Below are 26,793 nucleotides of genomic sequence, written 5' to 3' on the forward strand. Positions count from 1 at the left end.
ATTGCTACATCGCACACTCGTGCACTTGCGAGTTAAAACAAGCCGATCATAAAAAGCGGTCAAGCATTCCACCATCACTTATCATGGCCCAAGGGATTCCAAATCGACTTAAAATATTTTCTTTCAAAAACTTGATGACTATTTTATGATCATTGTTATGACTTGGAATTGCTTCTATCCATTTTGAAACATAGTCTACTGCGAGTAATATGTACACAAAACCAAATGATGGAGAAAATGGACCCATAAAATCTATACCCCAACAGTCAATGATTTCAATGACAAGAATAGTATTTAAAGGCATCATGTGATGTTTTGAAAAAGATCCTAACTTTTAACAATTTTTACAAGTTTCGCAGGATGCATGTGTGTCCTTGAACATGATGGACCAATAAAATGCAGTTTGTAAGATTTTTGCAGTTGTCTTTCTTGATGAGACATGACCCCCACATGCCTTAGAATGATAAAATTTAATGATATTACTTATCTCATTGTCAAAAATGCATCTTTGAAATATTTGATCAGATAATATTTGAATAAGTAATGGTTATCCCAATAAAAGTTCTTCACTTCGTTCAACAACTTTCTTTTATCTTGGGTATTCTAATGAGCTGGCAAATTCCTAAAATAAGAAAATTAACAATATTAGCAAACCAAGGCATTGTAGAGACAAAAAGTAAAGATTCATGAGGAAAGTAGTCATTGATTGGTGTGATGTCAGATTTCGAATCAGTTGTCAATCTTGACAAATGATTCGCGACAACATTTTCAGTGCCTTTCTGATCCTTAATTGTAATATCAAATTCTTAAAGTAACAAGATCCACCACACCAATCTAGCTTTAGAATCCTTTTTCGAAAGAAAATATTTCAATGCTATATGATCACTAAAAACAATAATAGGTGAGCCAACAAGATAAGATCTAAATTTCTCACATACAAATACTACTGCAAGTAATTCCTTTTTAGTGGTAGTGTAATTCATTCAAGCACTATTTAAAGTTTTACTTGTATAGTAAATCACATAGGGTTTCTTATCTTTTCTTTATCCTAAAACAGCACCCACGACATAATCACTAGTATCACACATTATTTCAAAAGGTAATGACCAATCAGGAGGTTGAATGACAAGAGCAGAAATAAGCAAGTTTTTAAGTTTAACAAAGGATTTTTCACAATGTTTAGTCCATTCAAAAACATTATCCTTTGTTAGAAGGTTACACAATGACTTATATATTACACTAAAATTTTTTATAAACCTTTTATAAAAACTAGCATGTCCTAATAATGATCTAACATTTTTAATAAATTTTGGTTTGGGCAAGTTGGTAATTAACTTGATTTTAGATTTGTTAACCTCAATTCCTATTGATAAAACAATATGACCAAGTATAATGCGATGTGTTACCATAAAATGACATTTTTCCCAATTCAGCATAAGATTATTCTCTTCACACCTGTTCAAAACCTTTTCCAAGTTAGTTAAACAATCATCAAATTAATCACCAAAAATAGAAAAATCATCCATGAAAATCTCAAGAAAACATCCAACCATATCACTGAATATGCTAAGCATGCATCTTTGAAACGTGGCTAGTGCATTATATAATCCAAAAGGTATCCTTTGGTAGGAAAACGTACCAAATGGACATGTGAAAATAGTTTTCTCTTGATCTTCAAATGCAATTTCAATTTGGTTGTAACTCGAATAACCATTTAGAAAACAATAACATTCATAACCTGCAACTCTTTCTAGAATTTGATCCATGAAAGGTAAAGGAAATTGATCTTTTCTAGTTATTAAACTAAGTTTCCTATAGTCAATGTACATGCACCAACCAGCTTATAATAATTAAAAAGAGAGAGAGAGAGTGAGACTCCAGCTAGCCTACACATAAGTGGTATGATTGCATTTTCAATTTCTTATTTATAAAATCTTCTCTTCCTTCCCATCATTTCTACTCAACCTATTTATTCAATAGATATAGAAATGTGTAGAAATGACAAGTTCCTCTATTCCTAAAATAAAAAAATATTTATGTTTTTTATGGATCTAGTCTTGGGAAAGAAAAAACGTTTTTTGAATCAGCAAATTATCTTGGTCGGGTACTAGTTAAGAGAAAGATTCATTTAGTGTATGGGGGAGGCAGCCTTGGGTTAATGGGGGGTGTTTCAATAACTGTATTTTTGGGAGACAGTTAGGTTTTGGGGGTTGTCCCCAAAGCTTTAGCCTAAGGGGACATCATTGAAAAAATAATTGGAGAGGAATTACAGGTTTCCATAATGTCTGATTGAATGACTACAATATTTAATCATGCTGACACCTTCATTGCCTTACCAGGTGGCCTGAGCACATTGGAAGAGATCTTTCATATTTCTTTTTAGGCCCAACTACACATTCACTATAAACCTATAGGTTTGTTAAATGTTAATGGTTTTTATGATAACTTGTTGTTTTTTCTTGATCAAGCTGTGGAATAGGAATTTTTAACATCTTCGACATGATAAATCATAATCTCTGCTGCTATTGCTGAATAATTGATTGACCAACTATAATCTTTCATCCTTGTTATTGATCCCTCCATGAGTCGACTTAATTGGTCAATCATGGAACGCCGTAAAAAGCTTAAATTGGATTTGAGCCTTAGTTTGTAAAAAATTATGTCTTTTGATTTTATTAATAGCATAATATTTTTATTTTGTTGTTTCTTATATTTGTTTAAGTGTGTTTCAGGTTTGTCAGTAGTCATTGTTTCAGGTGATTTTTTTCTAGAGCAAAAATAAACATGTGATGGCTTATTTCATTACCTGTTCAACAAGGATATCATTCTTCTTTTTTCATATGCTAAGTTTCCTCCATGTCTCTATCTTTCTGGCTTAGAACATTGAGGGCAATATTTCGTTTTAGTTTAGGGGAGAGGATAGTAATTGATATTAAAAAAAATAAATTATTAACTAATTGTGTTTTCTATTGTTTAAACCATTTGCAAAACTGTTGTTACTAGAATGACAGAGTAAAGGAGGAACTTTAGTGACTTTTGGGATGCATCTTAGTAAATATTTTTAACAAGGTTTATCAAAATACTTCTTGAAATATTAGGTTTACAAACTCTCGCATTGTTATCACTTAATCCTGCTTATATGCTCATTTAACAAGTATTCCTAAACCTTCATTTTCATACACATGCTTTAACATATGGTTGTGGGTTGCATATTAGATTATTTAGTTATTCATGTTCTTTTGTTAAAGGTAATAACTAAGGGAAAATGATAGTCTGTAATATGAAAATATATATATATATATATTAATAACAAATTCAATAAATAAAAGAAGTAGATAAGTTTGGTTTTGTAGCCTCTTTGACTTAAGCATCAAGCCTGAAGAGGTGTTTTAACACCTAGTGACACGATCAAAAGATTGATGTCTTCTCCCAAGTGTAGGAGTGTCCAAGTAACAAATAATGATGATATAAAACCTTGATAAAAATATACTTTTAAGTATTAATCACACCCTCCAACCAGCTTATTACTAGTCCCTAGTAATTAAAGTGTTAAAATAGAAAATTAATTTGCAAATTCCACAGAGTAAGGTATTCATCATTCAACTTTCACTAATCTATCCGGATAAACAAACTCTCGTTAAATTTATATATCTGCTCAATACCTTTTAAATAAGATATTAATAAACCTTTCTTTTGTGCTCAATATATCAATACATAGTTATGGGGCTTTTTTTGAAAGAAAACAAAATTTTTGTTCTAGTGTTTAAGGTTAACTTCCTTGGGTTGGGATTTTTTTTCTTTCTATTTTTTATTTTTTTAATATATATACATATAACTTTAAACACGATGCATCTTTAACACATGTAACGAGCTTTCAGCTAATGACTCCCAGACCAGTTGGTCTTAGGGCATTAGGTGTTGAGACACCCCGACGAGCTTAATAACTCAGGTTGCAGTTATTAATATATAGATAGTGCAATGTTTGATTCCCTTAAGCTTTTCTCCTCAACTCATGTAATAAGCGTTGGGCCAATAGCTCCCAAGTTAGTTGACTTTAGGGTATTAGGTTTTAAAACACCCCTTTGGGCTTAATTGCTTAGGTTAGGGGAGACTACGAAACCAAACTTATCTACGTTTTTATTATCATTATTTTTTTTGCTCTTTTTTTGTTTTTTTTGTTTTTTTCAAATTATATATTATCCCTTTCCCTTAGTTGTTACCTTTAACAAAAGAACATAAACAATGTAATAATCCAATGTGTAACCCACAATCATATGTTAAAAACAATGTAATAATCCAATGTGTAACTCACAATCATATGTTAAAGTGTGTGTGTGAAAATTAATGTTTAAGAATACATGTTAAATGAGTATATAAGCAGAATTAAGTGATAATAGTGCGAGAGTTTGTAAACCTGAATATTTCAAGAAGTATTATAATAGACCTTGTTAAGAATGGTTACTAAGATGCGTCTCAAGAGTCACTTTAACAAAAGAGATCATTTACTTTGTCATCCTAGTAACAACAATTTTGCACATACTTTATGAAATAGAAAACACAGTTGATTAATTTTTTTTTATCAACTACTACCCTCTCCCCCCAACTAAAATAAGACATTGTCCTTAATGTTCTAAGGTAGAAAGATAGAGTACAGAAGACATCACCTGAAACACCAGACACTGACAAACCTGAAACACACTTACACAAATATAAGAAACAATAAAACACAAATATTATGCTATTAATAAACCCGAAAGACACAAGTTTTTACGAACTAAAACTCAAATCGTAGTTGTGCTTGTGGCTCACATCTTCCCTTGGTTTTACATCCAAGAACTGCTTAAATGCCTTCTATGAGTTAGAGATAGGCTTCCCATCTAGTTTTCTTAAAAACTGACAAATAGGGTCTTTTTTAGTCAAATTCCCAAGACTATGTCGAGCATGTTCTTTATGGAAATAGTGGCCATAAATCATGAATTGCACAATGCACATCTCTACTAGGATGCATCTCAAGAGTCAATAGAAGATTATATAAAGACCCTTTACTCAAGCCATCCTTAATAAATAGTATTTTATCTTCACGATTTATAGATACCATTCCTAAAGAATGACATTGTGCATTGCAAGTCCACCTGGCACATCGATGCCAACCTTTCAGTCATTTTCCATGATGTTTCTTTGCAAAAATGCTTTTACCTGTTCTAGGCATGTGTGAAATGAAAGAATTGGAAGACTCACCTAATAATCGGACCTTTACTTCAATTAACCAGCGAATCTCTTCAGGAATTCCATGGTTCATTAACAACCTCAATCTTGCACACCTAGCTTAATAAATTTTTGTAATCGTATTTTAAGGCAAAGCAGGAAAATACTTTTTTAATTTTTCATGAGTGATGTCCATTTTTTAAGATGAGAAGTGGAAAAAAGATGCAAAAAGAAGAGAAGAAATAAGGAATTGAACAAATATATACATAGATATTAGTTATCATGGGAAACTAAAAGAACCAACTTAAGAGTCACGAAGCACTGTTATTTGCCATTTAACTGTGGTGAGAGAGACTAGCAAACCAAGAGTCACAAAAAAAAAAAAACACAAAAACAATGTGAAAGAAAAAACCAACCTTTATGTACAAGATCATTCAAACCAGTTGATTCATTTTCACTAGTAAAATTACTAAAGTAAACTTTCAAATGATGTCCATTTACCTTAAAAACATTGTCATTCTTTGGATTCTCAATATCAAAGGCCCCATAAGGATACACATGTTTCTCAATAAATGGACTACCCCATCTTGATCTTAGCTCTTTAAGAAATAAATGGAGTTGAGAATTATAAAACAAAACTTTTTGACCAATATCAACTTTTTGACAATTTTCATAAGTTTTGCAGAATGCATGCATGTCCTTGAACATGGTGGGCTAATAAAATCTATTTTGAAAGATTTTTGCAACTGTATTTTTTGATAAGAAATGACTTTCACATGCTTTAGTATGACAAAGTTTAATGACACTACTTACCTCATTGTCAGGAATGGATCTTTGAAATATTTGAATAAGTACAGGTCATTCTAATAAAAGTTTTTCACTTCGTTCAAAAACTTTTCTTTATTTTGGGTACTCCAATGAGCTGGCAAATCTCGTAAAGTAAGAAAATTGATATTTTTATCATACCAAGGCATTGGACTAAGAGAAAGTAAGGATTTGTTAGGAAAGTAATCATCGATTGGTATGATGTAAGATGTCGAATTTGTTGTCATTTTTGACAAAAGATTCGCATTAACATTTCGGTGTGTTTTTCATCTGTGATTTCTTTCTTAGAATAAATCATTTGCAAATCTTCACATTCCTCCAACTCATTTTTACTTAAAGTAGATTCAAGTTGATCATAAACTAATTCATCAATATGATCTACTTCTTGTAAATCATTATCATCTCCAGGTTGCTTGCAAATGTTGAAAATCCATCTCTAATGTCATGTTTCCAAATGATAGCTTCATTAGTCCGTTCCTACAATTAATCAATGCGTTAGAAGTTGCAAGAAACGGAAGTCTTAAAATAACAGGAAATGAATTACATGCTTCAACAGGTTGTGTGTCCAAAACAGTAAAATCCACAGGATAAATGAATTTATCGACTTGTACTATCTCATCTTCAATTATTTCTCTAGGCACTTTTACAGATCTATCGGCAAGTAAAAGAGTTATAGAAGTTGGTTTTAACTCGCCTAGATTGAGACTCTGAAAAACTGAATATGGAAGTAAATTCACACTAGCTCCAAGATCAAGTAAGGCTCTTTTAATTTTATGTTCTCCAATAAAGCAAGAAATTGTAGGACAACCAGGGTCTTTATATTTCAAACATTATTATTCTGAAGAATGGCGCTTACTTGTTCGGCTAAAAAGGCTTTCTTTTTCACATTCAGTTTCCTCTTCACAGTGCATAGATCTTTCAAAAATTTAGCATAAGAAGGAACCTGTTTAATAGCATCCAACAAAGGTATATTGATCCTTACCTGTTTGAAAGTTTCAAAGATTTCAGAGTTATGATTGACTTTCCTTTGTTTGGTTATGGCATGAGGAAATGGAAGTGTTGATGGGGAATCAGTCTTTTCTTTGTAAATTTCAGATTCAACTCTTTTCTTACCCTCAGAGATTGACTCATCATCTTTCTCACAAGGTTCAAGAGTGGGTTTTTCAATAACCTTACCACTGCGAAGAGTAGTGACTGATTTCACTTGATCCATGTGTTGGCGTCCGGAACTACTTGCATTTGCATTGTATTGCCCCTTGAGATTTTGTTGTGGTTGAGATGAAAACTTACCTTTCTCTTGGAAACTTAGAGCAGATGTTAATTTTGCAAGAGTATCTTTAAAATCTGTCATGTTTTGAGCAAGTTGAGTATTGATTGTCTCTTGCTTTTCAATGAATGCATGCAATGTTTCCTCAAGATTTCTTCTACGAGGTGGAGCATAAGGAGGTGCATATCCATGAGAATTTTGGAAATTATGGTGTGCTTGAAACGGTGGTTATGAAGTTTTGCACATTGTTATTATCACTCTTCCAACTGAAATTTGGGTGATTTCTCCAACCAGGGTTGTATGTTTGGGAGTATAGGTTGTGGTTAGCCTTTTAAAAACTGTTTAAAGCATGGGTTTGTTCATGGAGACCTTCCTTAAAAGCAAGCAAGGTTGGACAGTTACTGGTTGAGTGTTCATTTTTTTCACATATTTAACACACAATGTTTTCAACATTTTTTAATTGACCACTCTTTTTCAATTCTAGTGCCTCGACTTTTCTAGCTAAAGATGCAAACTTGGCTTGGAGGTTATGATCTTCCCTAAGGTTATACATACCTCCGCTAGATATATGAGGTTGAGTTTTAATCGGTACCTCAAAAGTACCCGCGGTGTCCCAATTTTGAGCATTTTCAGCTAACAAGTCTAAGTACTCTATTGCTTCATTAGGGTCTTTATCTTCAAAACTTCCATTGCACATCAATTCAACCATTTGCCTATCTCTAGGTGTTAACCCTTCATAAAAATGTGAAACCAATCTCCATGTTTCAAAACCATGATGAGGGCAAGTATTAAGCAAGTCTCGATACCTATCCCAACATTGGTAAAATGTTTCTCCTAGTTTTTGAGTGAAAGTGGTGATTTATCTTTTAAAAGAGTTTGTTCTGTGAGATGGGAAAAACTTTTTTAAAAACTGTGGTTGAATTTCATCCCAAGCACGAATGGATCCTGGTCTAAAATTTTGTAGCCATGTTTTAGCTTTATCTTGTAATGAAAAAGGAAAAAGCTTTAATCTGATGGTGTTCATGCTACAATTTGAATCATTATATGCGTTACAAACCTTCTCAAATTCCCTTAAATGCAAGTATGGATTTTCCAATTCTAAGCCATGAAAAGAAGGTAAAAGTTGAATAATGTCTGGCTTAAAATTAAAATGAGATACATTAGGAGGAAAAAATATGCATGATAGTGTACGTTTTCTTGTGGGATTCATGTGGTCTCTAAGTGTTCTAACACGGTTATTCTCATTATGAAGTGATTGATTATCTTCTTTGGCTATATTTTCTGAAAATGATGAGGATACCCTATAAACTTTACCACTTGATGTACGTGACCACACTCTCATGCACGTGTAGGAATAGAAAAAAGAAAGAAGAAAACAAAAGAAAAAGAAACAAGAGAAAAGAATCAAAGTTATATACAAAAAAAGTGAAAAGAGAAAATAAAATAAATACTATAATTTATACAAGGACTTACCTCCCTAGCAACGACGCCAAAAACTTGACACGACAAAAAGATTGATGTCTTCTCCCAAGTGTAGGAGTGTCAAAGTAATAAATAACCCAGCAAGACCGGGGTCGAACCACATGGAGGTTAATTGTATAAATTATAGATGACAATAATAACAATGACAACAACAACAACAACAACAACAATAATAATAAAGAAAAAGAAGGAGAAGAAGAAGATGATGATAAGAACTTTAAAATGGAATATTAATGTAAGGATTAAACAATGATAATAACAAATGTCAAGGTTAGAGGTTCCACTAATGGTATGTCAAACAAGTATAGTATAAACTCTTATTATTCAATTGGAAATCACACACAAAGGAGGGTCCAATCAGATCATAGATTGTTAACATGATTACATTAGTCATCTTATTCAATTAATGCTAATACTTGTAAATCTCATCAAGCATTCATGATTATAACTTGTATTAACAACAAATCAAGTTCCTTTCATAGCTCAGGTGTCGGTTATACCATACAATATGGGCTATAAAAGTGCCAAGCATTTGTTGTACCAAGTGTTATACAACATAAATCAAGATTAGTCATTTAACAAGCAAAGTATTAAAGAATGAACAAAATAACATATACAAAACATGTTAGTATCAAACATTAAAGTCCATATTAAGTTTACGCTATACTTATTCTTACACTATTAGTGTAAACTTTTCCGCAAGAGTATCTTTAAAATCTGTCATGTTTTGATCCCAATTTTGGCCTATAAAAGGAGGCATTTGCCATGCATTTAGGCATCTTTAGTCATCAAATCAATGTTTTATAAGAACATAAATAAGATAAAAGTTAACTAAGTAAATGAAAGGAAATGAAAGGCATAACTTGATATTAATGAAAGCAAAGCACAAACATTACAAAAAATACAAAAAGAGAAAGCAAGAGCATGTTCTTGATCTGGAAACCAAGATGCCTAAATGCGTGGCAAATGCCTCCTTTCATAGGCCAAAATTGGGAACTATTGATTTGATGACTAATTGATGAGTGGGTGACCAACTCTTGACTTGGTGACAATCCTTATCTTCTCTTGTCTGCCCAAAACATCATTGATAACATCAAAATTGGAGCCAATTGAAACATGAAAGTTGTAGGAAATTATCTCAGCTTTCTTGTGTAAAACATTCAGGTCATTTGGACTTCTAGAACTCTAGATAGTGGCCAAACACTGAACAGTGCTCGGGCTGGAAGACAGATTTAGACTTCTTTGTTGTTGCTCCAATTTGGACTTGAAAATGGCCTTTTTAGATCTTGGGCTCCTACTAGAGTTGTAGGCCTATGTCTTACCTTTCCATCCATATAAAGTAGACCTAAATCGGAGATCTACAACTCCAAATATGACCTAATTACCGAATAGTGTTCCGATTTGGACTGCATCGATATCTTTTTTCTAAGTTTGGCCATCTCTTTTTTCCTTTCATTTTCAGTTCTTAAATTCATCAATCAATCCTTTTATGAATATGATGGGCCTGCATTTAAAATTAACATTTACCATAAATTAAAGTTATCTTGTATTATTAGATATATTATTATAAAATATGTTTTACTTAAAGAGTTATTGATACTTCAAGTGCAAAATGATGATATAAGTTAACTAAGTAAATGAAAGGAAATGAAAGGCATAAACTTGGTATTAATGAAAGCAAAGCATAAGCAATACAAAATAATACAAAGAGAGAAAGCAAAAGCATGATCTTGATCTAGAGACCAAGATGCCTAAATGCATGGCAAATGCCTCCTTTTATAGGCCAAAATTGGGAACTATTGATTTGATGACTAATTGATGAGTGGGTGACCAACTCTTGACTTGGTGATAATCCTTATCTTGTCTTGTCTGCCCAAAACGTCATTGATAACGTCAAAATTGGAGCCACTTAAAAACATGAAAGTTGTAGTAAATTGTCTCAGCTTTTTTGTGTAAACAATTCAGCTCATTTGGACTTTTAGAACTCTAGATATGGACCAAATACTGAACAGTGCTAGGGCTGGAAGACAGATTCAGACTTCTTTGTTGTTGCTACAATTTGGGCTTGAAAATGGCCTTTTTAGATCTTGGGCTCCATATAAAAGTTGTAGGCCTATGTCTTACCTTTCCATCCATATAAAGTAGACCTAAATATGAGATCTACAATTTCAGATATGACCCAATTACCGAACAATGTTCCGGTTTGAATTGCACCAACATCTCTTTTCTAAGTTTGGCCATCTCTTTGTCCTTCCAATTTCAATTCTTAAATTCATCAATCAATCCTTTTATTTATGTGATAGGCCTGCATTTAAAATGAACATTTATCATAAATTAAAGGTATCTTATATTATTAGATATATTATTATAAAACATGCTTTAGTTAAGATACCTTTAATTTATGGTAAATGTTTATTTTAAATGTAGGTCTATCACATAAATGAAAGGATTGATTGATGAATTTAAGAACTGAAATTGAAAGGATAAAGAGATGGCCAAACTTAGAAAAGAGATGTTGGTGCAATCCAAACCAGAACACTGTTTAGTAATTGGGTCATATCTGGAGTTATAGATCTTAGATTTAGGTCTACTTTATATGGATGGAAAGGTAAGATATAGGACTACAACTTTCATATGGAGCCCAAGATCTAAAATGGCCATTTTCAAGTCCAAATTGTAGCAACAACAAAGAAGTCTGAATCTGTCTTCCAGCCCGAGCACTATTCAGTGTTTGGCTCATATCTGGAGTTCTAGAAGTCCAATTGACCTGAATATTTTACACACGATAGCTGAGACAATTGCATATAACTTTCATGTTTACAAGTGGGTCTAATTTTGACGTTATCAATGACGTTTTGGGCAGACAAGAGAAGATAAGGATTGTCACCAAGTCAAGAGTTGGTCACCCACTCATCAATTAGTCATCAAATCAATAGTTCTCAATTTTGGCCTATAAAAGGAGGTATTTGCCATGCATTTAGGCATCCTGGTTTCCAGATCAAGATCATGCTCTTGCTTTCTCCCTTTGTATTTTTTGTAATGTTTATGCTTTGCTTTCATTAATATCAAGTTTATGCCTTTCATTTCCTTTCATTTACTTAGTTAACTTTTATCTTATTTATGTTCTTATTTTGTTTATTTATTTTTCTTTCTTTCATTATGTCTACCTAAGTTTATTATGTCAAGGTGAAAAGGTTACACTAATGGTGTAAGAATAAGTATAGTATAAACTGAATATGGACTTTAATGTTTGATACTAACATGTTTTATATTTGTTATCTTGTTCACTCTTTAATACTTTGCTTGTTAAATGACTAATCTTGATTTATGTTGTATAACGCTTGGTACAACAAATGCTTGGAACTTTAATAGTTCATACTGTATGGTATGACCGACACCTGAGGTATGAAAGGAACTTGATTTGTTGTTAACATAAGTTATAATCATAAATGCTTGACGAGATTTATAAGTATTAGCATTAATCCAATAAGATGACTAATGTAATCATGTTAACAATATATAATCTGATTGGAAACTCCTTTGTGTGTGGTTTCCAATTGAATAATAAGAGTTTATACTATACTTGTTTGACATACCATTAGTGGAACCTCTAACCTTGACATTTGTTATTATCATTGTTTAATCCTTACGTTAATCTTTCATCTCAAAGTTCACATGAACTTCTTCTTCTTCTTCTTTATTACTACTACTATTATTACTAATTTTTTTTATTTTTTTTATTGTTATTCCTATTATTATTGTTGTTGTTATTGTTGTTGTTGTATTATTGTTTTTTATAATTTGTACAATTAACCTCCCTGTGGTTTGATCCCGGTCTTACCGGGTTATTTATTACTTCAACCCTCCTATACTTGGGAGAAGACATCAATCTTTTCATCTTGTCATATACACTTGGTACAACAAATGCTTGGAACTTTCATAGCCCAACCGTATGATATAACCTACACCTGTGCTATGAAAGGAACTTGATTTGTTATTAACATAAGTTATAAGCATGAATGCCTGACAATATTTATAAGTATTAGTATTAATTGAATAAGATAACTAATGTAATCATGTTAACAATTTATAATCTCATTGAAACCTCCTTTGTGTGTGGTTTCCAATTAAATAATAAGAGTTTATATTATACTTGATTGACATGCCATTAATGGATTGATTAGTACTTAAAAGTGCATTTTTATTAAGGTTTTATATCATCATTTTGCACTTGCAGTATAAATAACTCCTTAACTAAAATATGTTTTACAATAACGTATCTAATAATATAAGATACCTTTAATTTATGGTAAATGTTTATTTTAAATGCAGGCCTATCACATAAATGAAAGGATTGATTGATGACTTTAAGAACTGAAATTGAAGGGACAAAGAGATGACTAAACTCCGAAAAGAGATGCCGGTGTAGTCCAAACAGGAACACCATTCGGTAATTAGATCATATTTGGAGCTGTAGATCTCAGATTTAGGTTCATTTTATTTGGATTGAAAGTTAAGACATAGGCCTTCAACTTTCATATAGAGCCCAAGATCTAAAAATGCCATTTTCAAGTCCAAATTGGAGCAACAATAAAGAAGTCTGAATCTGTCTTCCAGCCCAAACATTGTTCAGTGTTTGGCTCATATTTGAAGTTTTAGATGTCCAAATGATCTGCATTTTTTACACAAGACAACTGAGACAATTGCAAATAACTTTCATGTTTTCAAATGGGTCCAATTTTGACATTATTAATGACGTTTTGGGTAGAAAAGAGAAGATAAGGATTGTCACCAAGTCAAGAGTTGGTCACCCACTCATCAATTAGTCATCAAATCAATAGTTCCTAATTTTGGCCTATAAAAGGAGGTATTTGCCATGCATTTAGGCATCTTGGTTTCTAAATCAAGATTATGCTCTTGCTTTCTCTCTTTGTATTTTTTGTAATGTTTATGCTTTGCTTTCATTAATATCAAGTTTATGCCTTTCATTTACTTTCATTTACTTAGTTAACTTTTATCTTATTTATGTTCTTATTTTGTTTATTTATTTTTCTTTCTTTCATTATGTCTAGCTAAGTTTATTATGTCAAGGTGAAAAGGTTACACTATTGGCGTAAGAATAAGTATAGTGTAAACTTAATATGGACTTTAATGTTTGATACTAACATGTTTTGTATTTGTTATCTTATTCACTCTTTAATACTTTGCTTGTTAAATGACTAATCTTGATTTATGTTGTATAACACTTGGTACAACAAATGCTTGGCACTTTCATAGCCCATACTGTATAGTATAAGCGATACCTGAGCTATGAAAGGAACTTGATTTGTTGTTAACATAAGTTATAATCATGAATGCTTGATGAGATTTACAAGTATTAACATTAATCGAATAAGATGACTAATGTAATCATGTTAACAATCTATAATCAGATTGGAACCTTCTTTATGTGTGGTTTCCAATTGAATAATAAAAGTTTATACTATACTTGTTTGACATATGATTAGTACTTAAAAGTGCATTTTTATCATCGTTTTATATCATCATTTTGCACTTGAAGTATCAATAACTCCTTAACTAAAGCATGTTTTATAATAATATATCTAATAATATAAGATACCTGTAATTTGTGGTAAATGTTCATTTTAAATGCAGGCCTATCACATAAATCAAAGGATTGATTGATGACTTTAAGAACTTAAATTGCAAGGGCAAAGAGATGACCAAAATTAGAAAAGAGACGTCGGTGCAATCCAAACCGGAACACTGTTCGATAATTGGGTCATATCTGGAGCTATAGATCTTAGATTTAGGTCTACTTTATATGGATGGAATGGTAAGACATAGGCCTACAACTTTCATATGGAGCCCAAGATCTAAAAAGGCCATTTTCAAGTCCAAATTGTAGCAACAACAAAGAAGCCCGAATCTGTCCTCTAGCCCGAGCACTGTTCCGTATTTTGGCCATATCTGGAGTTCTAGAAGTCCAAATGAGCTGAAGATTTTAACAAGACAGCTGAGACAATTGCCTACAACTTTCATGTTTCAAGTGGATCCAATTTTGACGTTATCAATGACATTTTAGGCAAACAAGAGAAGATAAGGATTGTCACCAAGTCAGGAGTTGGCCACCCACTCATCAATTAGTCATTAAATCAATAGTTCCCAATTTTGGCCTATAAAAAGAGGCATTTGCCATGCATTTAGGCATCTTAGTCTCTAGATCAAGATCATGCTTTTGCTTTCTCTCTTTGTATTTTTTTTTGTATTGCTTATGCTTTGCTTTCATTAATATCAAGTTTATGCCTTTCATTTCCTTTCATTTACTTAGTTAACTTTTATCTTGTTTATGTTCTTGTTTTGTTTATTTATTTTTCTTTCTTTTATTATGTTTAGCTAAGTTTATTATGTCAAGGTGAAAACGTTACACTAATGGTGTAAGAATAAGTATAGTGTAAACTCAATATAGACTTTAATGTTTGATACTAACATGTTTTGTATTTGTTATCTTGTTCACTTTTTAATACTTTGCTTGTTAAATGACTAATCTTGATTTATGTTGTATAACACTTGGTACAACAAATGCTTGTCACTTACGTAACTATTACTGTATGGTATAATTGACACCTGAGCTATGAAAGGAACTTGATTTGTTGTTAACATAAGTTATAATCATGAATGCTTGACAAGATTTACAAGTATTAGCATTAATGGAATAAGATGACTAATGTAATCATGTTAACAATCTATAATTTGATTGGAACTTCCTTTGTGTGTGGTTTCCAATTGAATAATAAGAGTTTATACTATACTTGTTTGACATACCGTTAGTGGAACCTCTAACCTTGACATTTGTTATTATCATTGTTTAATTCTTACATTAATATTCCATCTCAAAATTCTCATTTTCTTCTTCTTCTTCTTCTTCTCCTTCCTTTTATTTGTTGTTGTTGTTGTTGTTGTTGTTGTTGTTGTTGTTGTTGTTATTGTTATTGTTGTTGTATTATTGTTATTAATAATTTGTACAATTAACCTCCCTGTGGTTCGACCTCGGTCTTGCTGAGTTATTTATTACTTCGACACTCCTGCACTTGGGAGAAGACATCAATCTTTTAGTCGTGTCAAGTTTTTGGCGCCGTTGCTGGGGAGGTAAGTTCTTGTACAAATTATAGTATTTATTTTATTTTTTCTTTTCACTTTTCTTATATATAATTTTGTTTCTTTTGTTTTGTTTGTCTTTATTTTGTTTTCTTCCTTCTTCTTTTCTTTTCTTCTTTCTGTTATTCTATTCTTACACATGCATGAGAGTGTGGTCACGTACATCAAGTGGTAGACTTTGTAGGGTATCCTCATCATTTTCAGAAAATATGGCCGAAGAAGATAATCAATCACTTCATAATGAGAATAATGTGAATAACCGTGCTAGAACACTTAGAGACCACATGAATCCCACAAGAATAAGTGCACCATCATGCATAGTTTTTCCTCCCGATGCATCTCATTTTAATTTTAAACCAGACAGTATTCAACTTTTACCTTCTTTTCATGGCTTAGAATTGGAAAATCCATACTTGCATTTAAGGGAATTTGAGGAGGTCTGCAACACATATAATAACTTAAATTGTAGCATGAACACCATCAGATTAAAGCTTTTTCCTTTTTCATTAAAAGATAAAGCTAAAACATGGCTACAAAATTTAAGACCAGGATCCATTCGTGCTTGGGATGAAATGCAACAATAGTTTTTGAAGAAGTTTTTCCCATCTCATAGAACAAACTCTTTCAAAAGACAAATCACCACTTTCACTCAAAAACCAGGAGAAACATTTTACCAATGTTGGGATAGGTATCGAGACTTGCTCAGTACTTGCCCTCATCATGGTTTTGAAACATGGAGATTGGTTTCACATTTTTATAAAGGGTTAACACCTAGAGATAGGCAAATGTTTGAATTGATGTGCAATGGAACTTTTAAAGATAAAGACCCTGATGAAGCAATGGAGTACTTAGACTTGTTAGCTGAAAATGCTCAAAATTGGGACACCGCAGGTACTTATGAGGCACCGCGTAAAACTCAACCTCATACATCTAGTAGAGGTATGTACAACCTTAGGGAAAATCATGACCTCCAAGCTAAGTTTTTATCTTTAGCTAGAAAAGTCGAGGCACTAGAATTGAAAAAGAGTGGTCAATTTAAATCTATTGAAAACATTGTATGTCAAATATGTGAAACAAATGAACACTCAACTAGTAACTGTCCAACCTTGCCTTCTTTTAAGGAATGTCTCCATGAACAAGCCCATACTTTAAACAGTTTTGAAAGGCCCAATCATAACCCATAATTGCAAACATACAATCCTGGTTGGATAAATCACCAAAATTTCAGTTGGAAGAGTGACAATGCACAAACTTCACCACCACAGTTTCAAGCACACCATAATTTCCAAAATTCTTATGGATATGCACCTCCTTATGCTCCACCTCCTACAAGAAATTTTGAGGAAACTTTGTATGCATTCATTGAAAAGCAAGAGACAATCAACACTCAACTTGCTCAAAGCATAACAGATTTTAAAGATACTCTTGCAAAATTCACATCTGCTATCATCTTTCAAGAGAAAGGTAAGTTTCCATATCAACCACAGCAAAATTCCAAAGGGCAATTGATTAGTACTTAAAAGTGCATTTTTATCATGGTTTTATATCATCATTTTGCACTTGAAGTATCAATAACTCCTTAACTAAAGCATGTTTTATAATAATATATCTAATAATATAAGTGACACGACTAAAAGGTTGATGTCTTCTCCCAAGTGCAGGAGTGTCGAAGTAATAAATAACCCGGCAAGACCGGGGTCGAACCACAGGGAGATTAATTGTACAAATTATAAACAACAATTATAAAACAACAATAACAACATCAATAATAATAATAATAACAATAATAATAATAATAATAATAAAGAAAGAGAAGAAGAAGAAGATGATGATGATGAGAACTTAGAGATGAAATATTAATGTAAGGATTAAGCAATAATAATAACAAATGTCAAGGTTAGAGGTTCCACTAATGGTATATCAAACAAGTATAGTATAAACTCTTATTATTGAATTGGAAACCACACACAAAGGAGGTTCGAATCAAATTATATATTGTTAACATGATTACATTAGTCATCTTATTCAATTAATGCTAATACTTGTAAATCTCGACAAGCATTCATGATTATAACTTATGTTAACAACAAATCAAGTTCCTTTCATAGCTCAGGTGTCGGTTATACCATACATTATGGGCTATGAAAGTGCCAAGCATTTGTTGTACCAAGTGTTATACAACATAAATCAAGATTAGTCATTTAACAGGCAAAGTATTAAAGAGTAAACAAGATAACAAATATAAAACATGTTAGTATCAAACATTAAAGTCCATATTAAGTTTACATTATACTTATTCTCACACCATTAGTGTAACCTTTTCACCTTGACATAATTAACTTAGCTAGACATAATGAAAGAAAGCAAAATAGATAAACAAAATAAGAACATAAAAGCAAAATAGATAAGCAAAATAAGAACATAAAAGTTAACTAAGTAAAGGAAAGGAAATGAAAGGCATAAACTTAATAATAATGAAAGCAAAGCATAAGCATTACAAAAAAATACAAAGAGAGAAAGGAAGAGCATGATCTTGATCTGGAAACCAAGATGCCTAAATGCATGGCAAATGCCTCCTTTTATAGGCCAAAATTGGGCACTATTGATTTGATGACTAATTGATAAGTGGGTGGCCAACTTTTGACTTGGTGACAATCCTTATCTTCTCTTGTCTGCCCAAAACGTCATTGATAACGTCAAAACTGGAGCCAGTTGCAAACATGAAAGTTGTAGGCAATTGTCTCATCTTTCTTGTGTAAAAAGTTCAGCGCATTTGGACTTCTAGAACTCCCGATATGGCCAAAATACCGAACAGTGCTCGGGCTGGAAAACAGATTCGGGCTTCTTTGTTGTTGCTATAATTTGGACTTGATAATGGCCTTTTTAGATCTTGGGCTCCATATAAAAGTTGTAGGCCTATGTCTTACCTTTCCATCCATATAAATTGGACCTAAATCTGAGATATATAGCTCCAGATATGACCCAATTACCGAACAGTGTTCCGGTTTGGATTAGCTCTAGATATGACCCAATTACCGAACAGTGTTCCGGTTTGGATTGCACCGACATCTCTTTTCTAAGTTTGGCCATCTCTTTATCCTTGCAATTTAAGTTCTTCAAGTCATCAATCAATCATTTCATTTATGTGATAGGCCTGCATTAAAAATAGACATTTACCACAAATTATAGGTATCTTATATTATTAGATATATTATTATAAAATATGCTTTGGTTAAGGAGTTATTGATACTTCAAGTGCAAAATGATGATATAAAACCATGATAAAAATGCACTTTTAAGTACTAATCACACCCCCCAACCAGCTTATTACTAGTCCCTAGTAATCAAAGCGTAAAATAGAAAAACAATTTGTATATTCCACAAAGCAAGGTATTCATCATTTAACTTCCATTAATCTATCCAGATAAACAAACTCTCATTAAATTTATATATCTGCTCAATACCTCTTAACAAGATATTAATAAACCTTTCTTTTGTGCTCAATGTATCAACACATAATTATGGGGCTTTTCTTGGAAGAAAACAAAATTTTTGTTCTAATGTTTAAGGTTAACTTCCTTGGGTTGGGATTACTATTTTTGTCTTTTTTTTTTTAACTCTATATACATATACTTTTTATTTCTTTCTTTCTTTTTTTTTTCTTTTTTTTTTAAAAAAAAATCTATATACATATAATTTAAAAACATCATGCATCTTTATCCCATGTAACGAGCTTTCAGCTAATGACTCCCAGACCAGTTGGTCTTAGGGCATTAGGTGTTCAGACACCCCTACGAGCTTAGTAACTCGGGTCGCAGATACTGATATGTAAATAGTGCAATGTTTGATTCCTTTAAGCTTTTCTCCTCAACCCATGTAACAAGCGTTGGGCCAATAGCTCCCAAGTCAGTTGACTTTAGGGTATTAGGTGTAAAAACCCCCCTTCGGGCTTAATTGCTTAGGTTAGGGAGGCTACGAAACCAAACTTATCTACATTTTTATTATCATCATTTTTTTTTCTTTTTTTTTCATGTTTTTGTTTTTTAATTATATACAATCCCTTTCCCTTAGTTGTTACCTTTAACAAAAGAACATAAATAATGTAACAATCCAATATGCAACCCACAATCATATGTTAAAGTGTGTGTGTGTAAATTAAGGTTCAAGAATACATGTTAAATAAGTATATGAGCAGAATTAAGTGGTAACAATACGAGAGTTTGTAAACCTGAATATTTCAGGAAGTATTATAATAGACCTTGTTAAGAATGGTTACTAAGATGCGTCTCAAGAGTCACTTTAACAAAAGAACTCCTTTACTCTGCCATCCTAGTAACAACAATTATGCACATGCTTTATGAAATGAAAACAATTTTTTTTTTGTTTTTTCTCAACTACTACCCTCTCCCTCCAACCAAAACGAGACATTGTCCTCAATGTTTTAAGGTAGAAAGATAGAGTATAGAAGATATCACCTGAAATAACGAACACTGACAAAACCTGAAACACACTGAAACAAAAATAAGAAATAACAAAACATAATAATAAAACCAAAAGACACAGAAACAAAAATAAGAAATAAAAAAACATAATAATAAAACCAAAAGACACAAAAATTCACAAATGAAGGCTCAAATCCAATCTAAACTTTTTACGGCTTTCCTTAGTTGACCAATTTATGCGACTCATGGAAGGATCAATTACAGGAATGAAGGATTGTAGCTGGTCAATTAATTGTTCAGCAGTAGCAGGAGAGATTATGATTTGTCGTGCAGAAGATGTTAAAAATTCCTGTTCCACAGCATGATCAAGAAAAGACAACAACTTATCATAATAACCATTAACATTTAACAAACCTATGGGTTTATGGTGAATGTGCAATTGAGCCCAAGAGGAAATATGAAAGATCTCTTCCAATGTGCCTAGACCACCTGGTAAAGCAATGAAAGCATCAACATGGTTAAACATTGCATTCATTCGAGCTGACATTGTGGAGACCTGAAGTTCCTCTCCAATTGTTTTTCCAATGATGTCCCCTTGTGCCAAAGCTTCAGGGACGACCCCCAAAACTTGACTACCTCCTAAAAATGCAGCTATTAGGGACGACTCCTAAAACTTGACTACCTCCTAAAAATGCAGCTATTGACACACCTCCCATTAACCCAAGACTGCTGATTGTGCATCAAAAGTGTCATTAAGTCTCTTATTTTACATATGTATTTATTGTTTTTATTTGGTTGTTTTTATAATAATTGATGTGTTTTTTAGTAATGAAGTTTGTTTTAATGTTTTGATAGGTTTTTGGAGCTTAAATGAATTAATTCAGAAAATTCAACATCGGAATTCAGAACAAAGAATTGAAGAGACATTTAGTTGAAGATTGAAGCAAATCTTGGTTCAAATAAGTGTTCCAAATTTGTCCCAAAAATCAATTCTATTCCAATTCTAGAAAAGAATATCATATGATTTATTTCAAGCCCAAACTTGCCTTATGTTGTGTGCAAACTTCAACTATTAAACACTCAAGGTTTCAATGTCAATCTTAGCCCAAATAATAAGTACATTTGTATACTTATTTGATGCTCAAATTCAGCCCAAAATCAGCCCTAAATCAACCCCAAATCAACCTTCAAACTAACCCAAACACAATCCATGATCTTACATGTCCACACAACAAATAACAATTGATTTATTTTGGGTAATCCATTGATCCAAGAAGGCAAGCACATGGATGGAAAGCTGGAGGGGATATTTTAACATTATTTTGGGTCAAAAAGAAGAAGGAGACACCTCATAAATGAGGAAGAAAAACGTGCACCAAAGTAGTTGTAAAGTTGTCTTGATTTGATTTTTCAGAACACCTTTCGATGTTTTGCCCATAACTTTTGACTCAGGTGTCCAAATGAGCTGTTCTTTAATGATCTGGAAAGGTGACAGAATTTCCTATAAATATGTCTCTAATAGCCTTCGCCACAAAAAGCTTCGGAGAGGGTCGAATTGCTGTCCAAAGTTAGAGTCAGATTTGTGTCCGAATTTTTTCTGAAATTGTATTGTGTTCTTCTTTATAGATTTCGGTTCTTTAGTTTGTAAAACTTATTTTTTCAGTTGGATTCAAGTTCTTTCATGTTTATTGAAGTGTTCTTATATATAATCATGGTTGGCTAAACTCTTTCTTGGATCCAAATCAAGGATAATGGTGATTAAGGTGAGTTCTTTGGGATATGAATGAATCTTAATGTTTATCTTCTTATTTTCTTCATGAATGATTTATTATTGTAAAGAAATTTTAGAAATCATTTAGGTAATGTTATAATCTTGAATTTTTATGCACAAACTTTAGTTTTGGTATAGAGATTGCTTGATTCAATGTCTTACTTAATATGAAAGTACTTGTTCATTCTTAAGCAATAATCAATCTTCATCTTTCTAATCTTCATTGTAATATCTTCCGACCTAATATCACCATTGTTGAGATTAGGTTGAGTTATCTTATATATGTTGAAGAAATCACCAATACATCACCATTAAAATTGATTTGGACCAAGACTTACTTTTCTTGTCATTTAAAATCTATTTACATTTTTTTTTATCTTTGAAAACAAATCCATCAATTATTTTGAACCAAGTTATTGTTAATTTAATTTCTCTTGAGTTTTTTTTTGTTACTTAGCTTAATTTCCAGATCTAGCTCTCTGTGGATATGACCTCGATCTTACCGAGTTAATTGCTACATCGCACACTCGTGCACTTGCGAGTTAAAACAAGCCGATCATAAAAAGCGAGCAAGCAATTTTGGCGCCGTTGCCGGGGAGCTAGCAAGCAAAGGTAACAAATTTAGATTTGATTATTGGAAAACTAAAAAAAATCATATAAAAAAAATCAATTGGCTGGTTTTACCGCCTAAAAAAAAAATTTACCTTAACGTTTCGGATATTGGACTGTGGACTGGACTATTAATTGTTGGATTTTGGTTGGTTCAACCATTTTTCTTTTATTGTCTACTCTTATTAGTTTCTAATATTTTTCTTGTTTATTTCATTTTATTTTGTTGATATTGTTTTTATTTATTGTCTAAAGTGTTTGGCCGGTATTACCGCCTCTTGTTTATTTCAGTTTATTTTGTTGTTTTGTTATGCTTATTTTTTATATATATATTTATTGTTTGAAGTGCTTGGCCGGTATTACCGCCTCTTGTTTATTTCATTTTATTTTGTTGTTTTGTTATGATTATTTTTCTTATATTTATTGTTTGAAGTGCTTGGCTGGTATTACCGCCTTTTTATTCAAGCTTGTTATAATTATCTTTTAATGTTTATTGTTGTTAATAGTGTTTATTAGTTGGAGAGTGAATTTCTTAATTTGTTGTATTTTTATTTTTGAGCTATTACTTTTATTTGCAATTTTTTTTCTTTTTCTTTCCTTTCTTTTCATATTCATATAATTGTTATATTATTATTATTATTATTATTATTATTTTATTATGGCTAATGTTGAAGATGTAGAGGGTGAAGGGAGTGTTCAAGGTAATGGACCTCCACAATTCAATGATCAACCTAATTTTCAAACTCTTAGAGAGTATCTTCACCCGACAAGACAAAGTACACCTTCGTGTATTATCTTACCTCTTAACCAACAAGCTTTCAATTTGAAACCGGGCATGATTCAACTTCTTCCCACATTTCATGGTATGGATTCTGAAAATCCATACATACACATTAAAGACTTTGAAGAGGTATGTAATACTTTTATTGATAGAACATGCACAGAGGAAACCATTCGACTTAAATTGTTCCCATTCTCTCTAAAGGATAAAGCCAAGCTTTGGCTAAACTCTTTGCGTCCTAGGTCTATAGGTACATGGACAGAAATGCAAGCTGAATTTTTGAAAAAATACTTCCCCACTCATAGGACAACAGCCTTACAACGTCAAATGATGAATTTTTCTTGTAGTCCAAATGAGTCATTTCACCAAGCTTGGGAAAGGTTCAAAGACTTGTTAAATGCATGCCCTCACCATGGTTTTGAGATGTGGAGGTTAGTGAGTTTCTTTTATGACTCTCTTACCGCAGATTTTAAAAAGCTAGTGTCAACCATGTGTAATGGTGAGTTTTATGACAAAGAACCAAGTGAGGCCTTTGATTTTTTTGATCAATTGGATGAAAACACAAAGCAATGGGAGACTTCTCTCCCAGTTCATGTTGAGTCTAGAAACACCATTTCTCATTCAAGTGGGAAGTTTCAATTGAAAGAGACTGATGACCTCAATGCTAGATTAGCCTCATTGGCTAGGAAAGTAGAGTCTCTTGAGATTAAAAAAGTGCATGTCATAAGTGAACAACAAGAGGAAAGTTGTGTTGTTTGTGTAAGCAAAGGGCATAGGACAACTGAATGTCCTACCATTCCAGCCTTCAAGGAAGTGCTATATGGCCAAACTTCTGATTCAAGTAATGTTAGAAAGCCATTTCCAAACCAAGTAGGCAATCCCTACTCTGAGACCTATAATCCTGGATGGAGGAACCACCCAAATTTTGGATGGAGAAATGACGGCTCTTCAGTACCTCAAACATTTCAACCTCCACCCCAACCATTTCATGCTCCCACACATAACACATACCAACCACCTCATAAGAGATCCTTAGAGGATACTCTTCAACAATTCATGCAAACGCAAGGAGGAATCAACAACCAAGTTTACACATTCCAAGACCAGACCAATAGGACCTTAGATGACATTCGAAGTCAACTAACTAAGTTGACTCAATCACTAAGCATTCAAGAGAAGGGAAAAATCCCAGCTCAACCAATGCCCAATCCTAGAGGTCAGGTACACATGAGTGAATCCTCACCTAGTGAACCTTCAAACCATGAACAAGTCCAAGCCATCACTACCCTTAGAAGTGGAAAGATTGTTGATAAAGGTGTAGGTTTTAGGATTCCTAAAGGTATTGTGGAGGAGAAATCTAGGGAAAGTGAAGAGGGAATCAAAACACAAGTGACAAATAAGAGTTTGAGTGACAAAGAAGGTGAGATAAATGAGAAAGAGATGAGTGAGAAAGGAGATGATTTAAGAAAGATTGGAGTCAAAATGAGTGATTTAGAATTTGTTCCTAGAGCACCATTTCCACAAAGGTTAGGAAAACCTAAACAAGATCTTATGAACTCGGAAATCTATGAATTGTTCAAACAAGTGAAAGTCAATATTCCACTCCTTGATGCAATTAAACAAGTTCCATCTTATGCAAAGTTTCTTAAGGATTTATGCACAGTCAAAAGGAGATTGAATGTGAAAGAAAGAGCTTTTCTAACTGAACATGCTAGTGCCATCATCCAGTTTAAGACCCCTCCCAAATACAAAGATCCTGGTTGTCTTACCATTTCATGCATTATTGGAAGTCATAAGATAGATCAAGCTTTGTTGGATTTAGGAGCAAGTGTGAATTTAATACCCTACACTGTTTACGAACAATTAGGTTTAGGAGAAATCAAGCCTACTCGAATCACCCTTCAATTAGCTGATAGGTCAATCAAGATTCCCAGGGGTATCGTTGAGGATGTGTTGGTCCAAATAGATAAATTCTACTTTCCTATTGATTTTGTAGTATTAGACACCGCACCAATTCAAGGTTCTAATGCCCTCATCCCAGTCATCTTAGCGAGACCTTTCCTAGCTACATCCAATGCCTTAATTAACTGTAGGAATGGGGTGATGAAATTGTCTTTTGGGAATATGACTGTGGAGATGAACATATTTAATGTCTCCAAACAAATCGGGGAACATGAGGACGTTAGAGAGGTAGATTTCATCCAAACAGTTTGTCAAGAACACTTTGAGAGAGTGTGGATCAAGGATCCATTGGAGAGAACTTTAATTCGTGATGAAAGATTTTGTTCTTTGGAATGTGTTGATGAGGAAGTAAGAGAACTTGAGACTTATCTAGATCCAATGCCTATTATGTCAATAGGTCAATGGACCCCATCATTTGAGCCTTTGATTTCACCCCAAGTGAAAGTTGAGGAATCTCTTGTCCAGCCTGATAAACTAGAAAGGAAGCCTTTACCGAGTGATCTTAAGTATGCATTTCTAGGGGAAGATGAATCATATCCTATTGTGATCTCATCAAAACTTAGCATAGAGCAAGAACAAAAACTTTTAAGAGTGGTGAGAAAACACAAGAAAGCAATTGGGTGGAAAATTACTGACTTGAAAGGAATTAGCCCTCTTTTATGTACACATAGAATCTATCTTGAAGAAGAGGCTAAATCTGTGAGGCAAATGCAAAGACGATTGAACCCAAACATGAAGGAAGTAGTGAGAGGTGAAGTGCTTAAGCTACTTGATGCAGGTATCATTTACCCTATTGCAAACTCAAAATGGGTTAGTCCAACCCAAGTTGTCCCTAAAAAATCTGGAGTCACGGTAGTGAAGAATGAAAATAATGAGCTGGTACCAACTAGAATCCAAACTGGATGGCGTATGTGCATTGATTATCGTAAATTGAACATGGTGACTAGGAAGGACCATTTTCCGCTTCCATTTTTAGACCAAGTGCTTGAAAGAGTAGCTGGAAGAGCTTTCTATTGTTTTCTAGATGGATACTCAGGTTACAACCAAATTGAGATTTCTTTAGAAGACCAAGAAAAAACCACTTTCACTTGTCCTTTTGGTACTTATGCTTATAGAAGAATGCCATTTGGTTTGTGTAATGCACCAGCCACTTTTCAAAGGTGTATGATGAGTATCTTTAGTGACATGGTGGAAAATTTTTTAGAAGTTTTCATGGATGATTTTTCAGTTTATGGGGATTCTTATGAGTTGTGTCTAATGAATCTAGAAAAAGTTCTTGAAAGGTGTGAAG

Source organism: Populus euphratica, unplaced genomic scaffold (assembly GCF_000495115.2).
Source record: "Populus euphratica unplaced genomic scaffold, PopEup_1.0 scaffold284.1, whole genome shotgun sequence".
In the NCBI taxonomy this organism is placed as follows: domain Eukaryota; kingdom Viridiplantae; phylum Streptophyta; class Magnoliopsida; order Malpighiales; family Salicaceae; genus Populus; species Populus euphratica.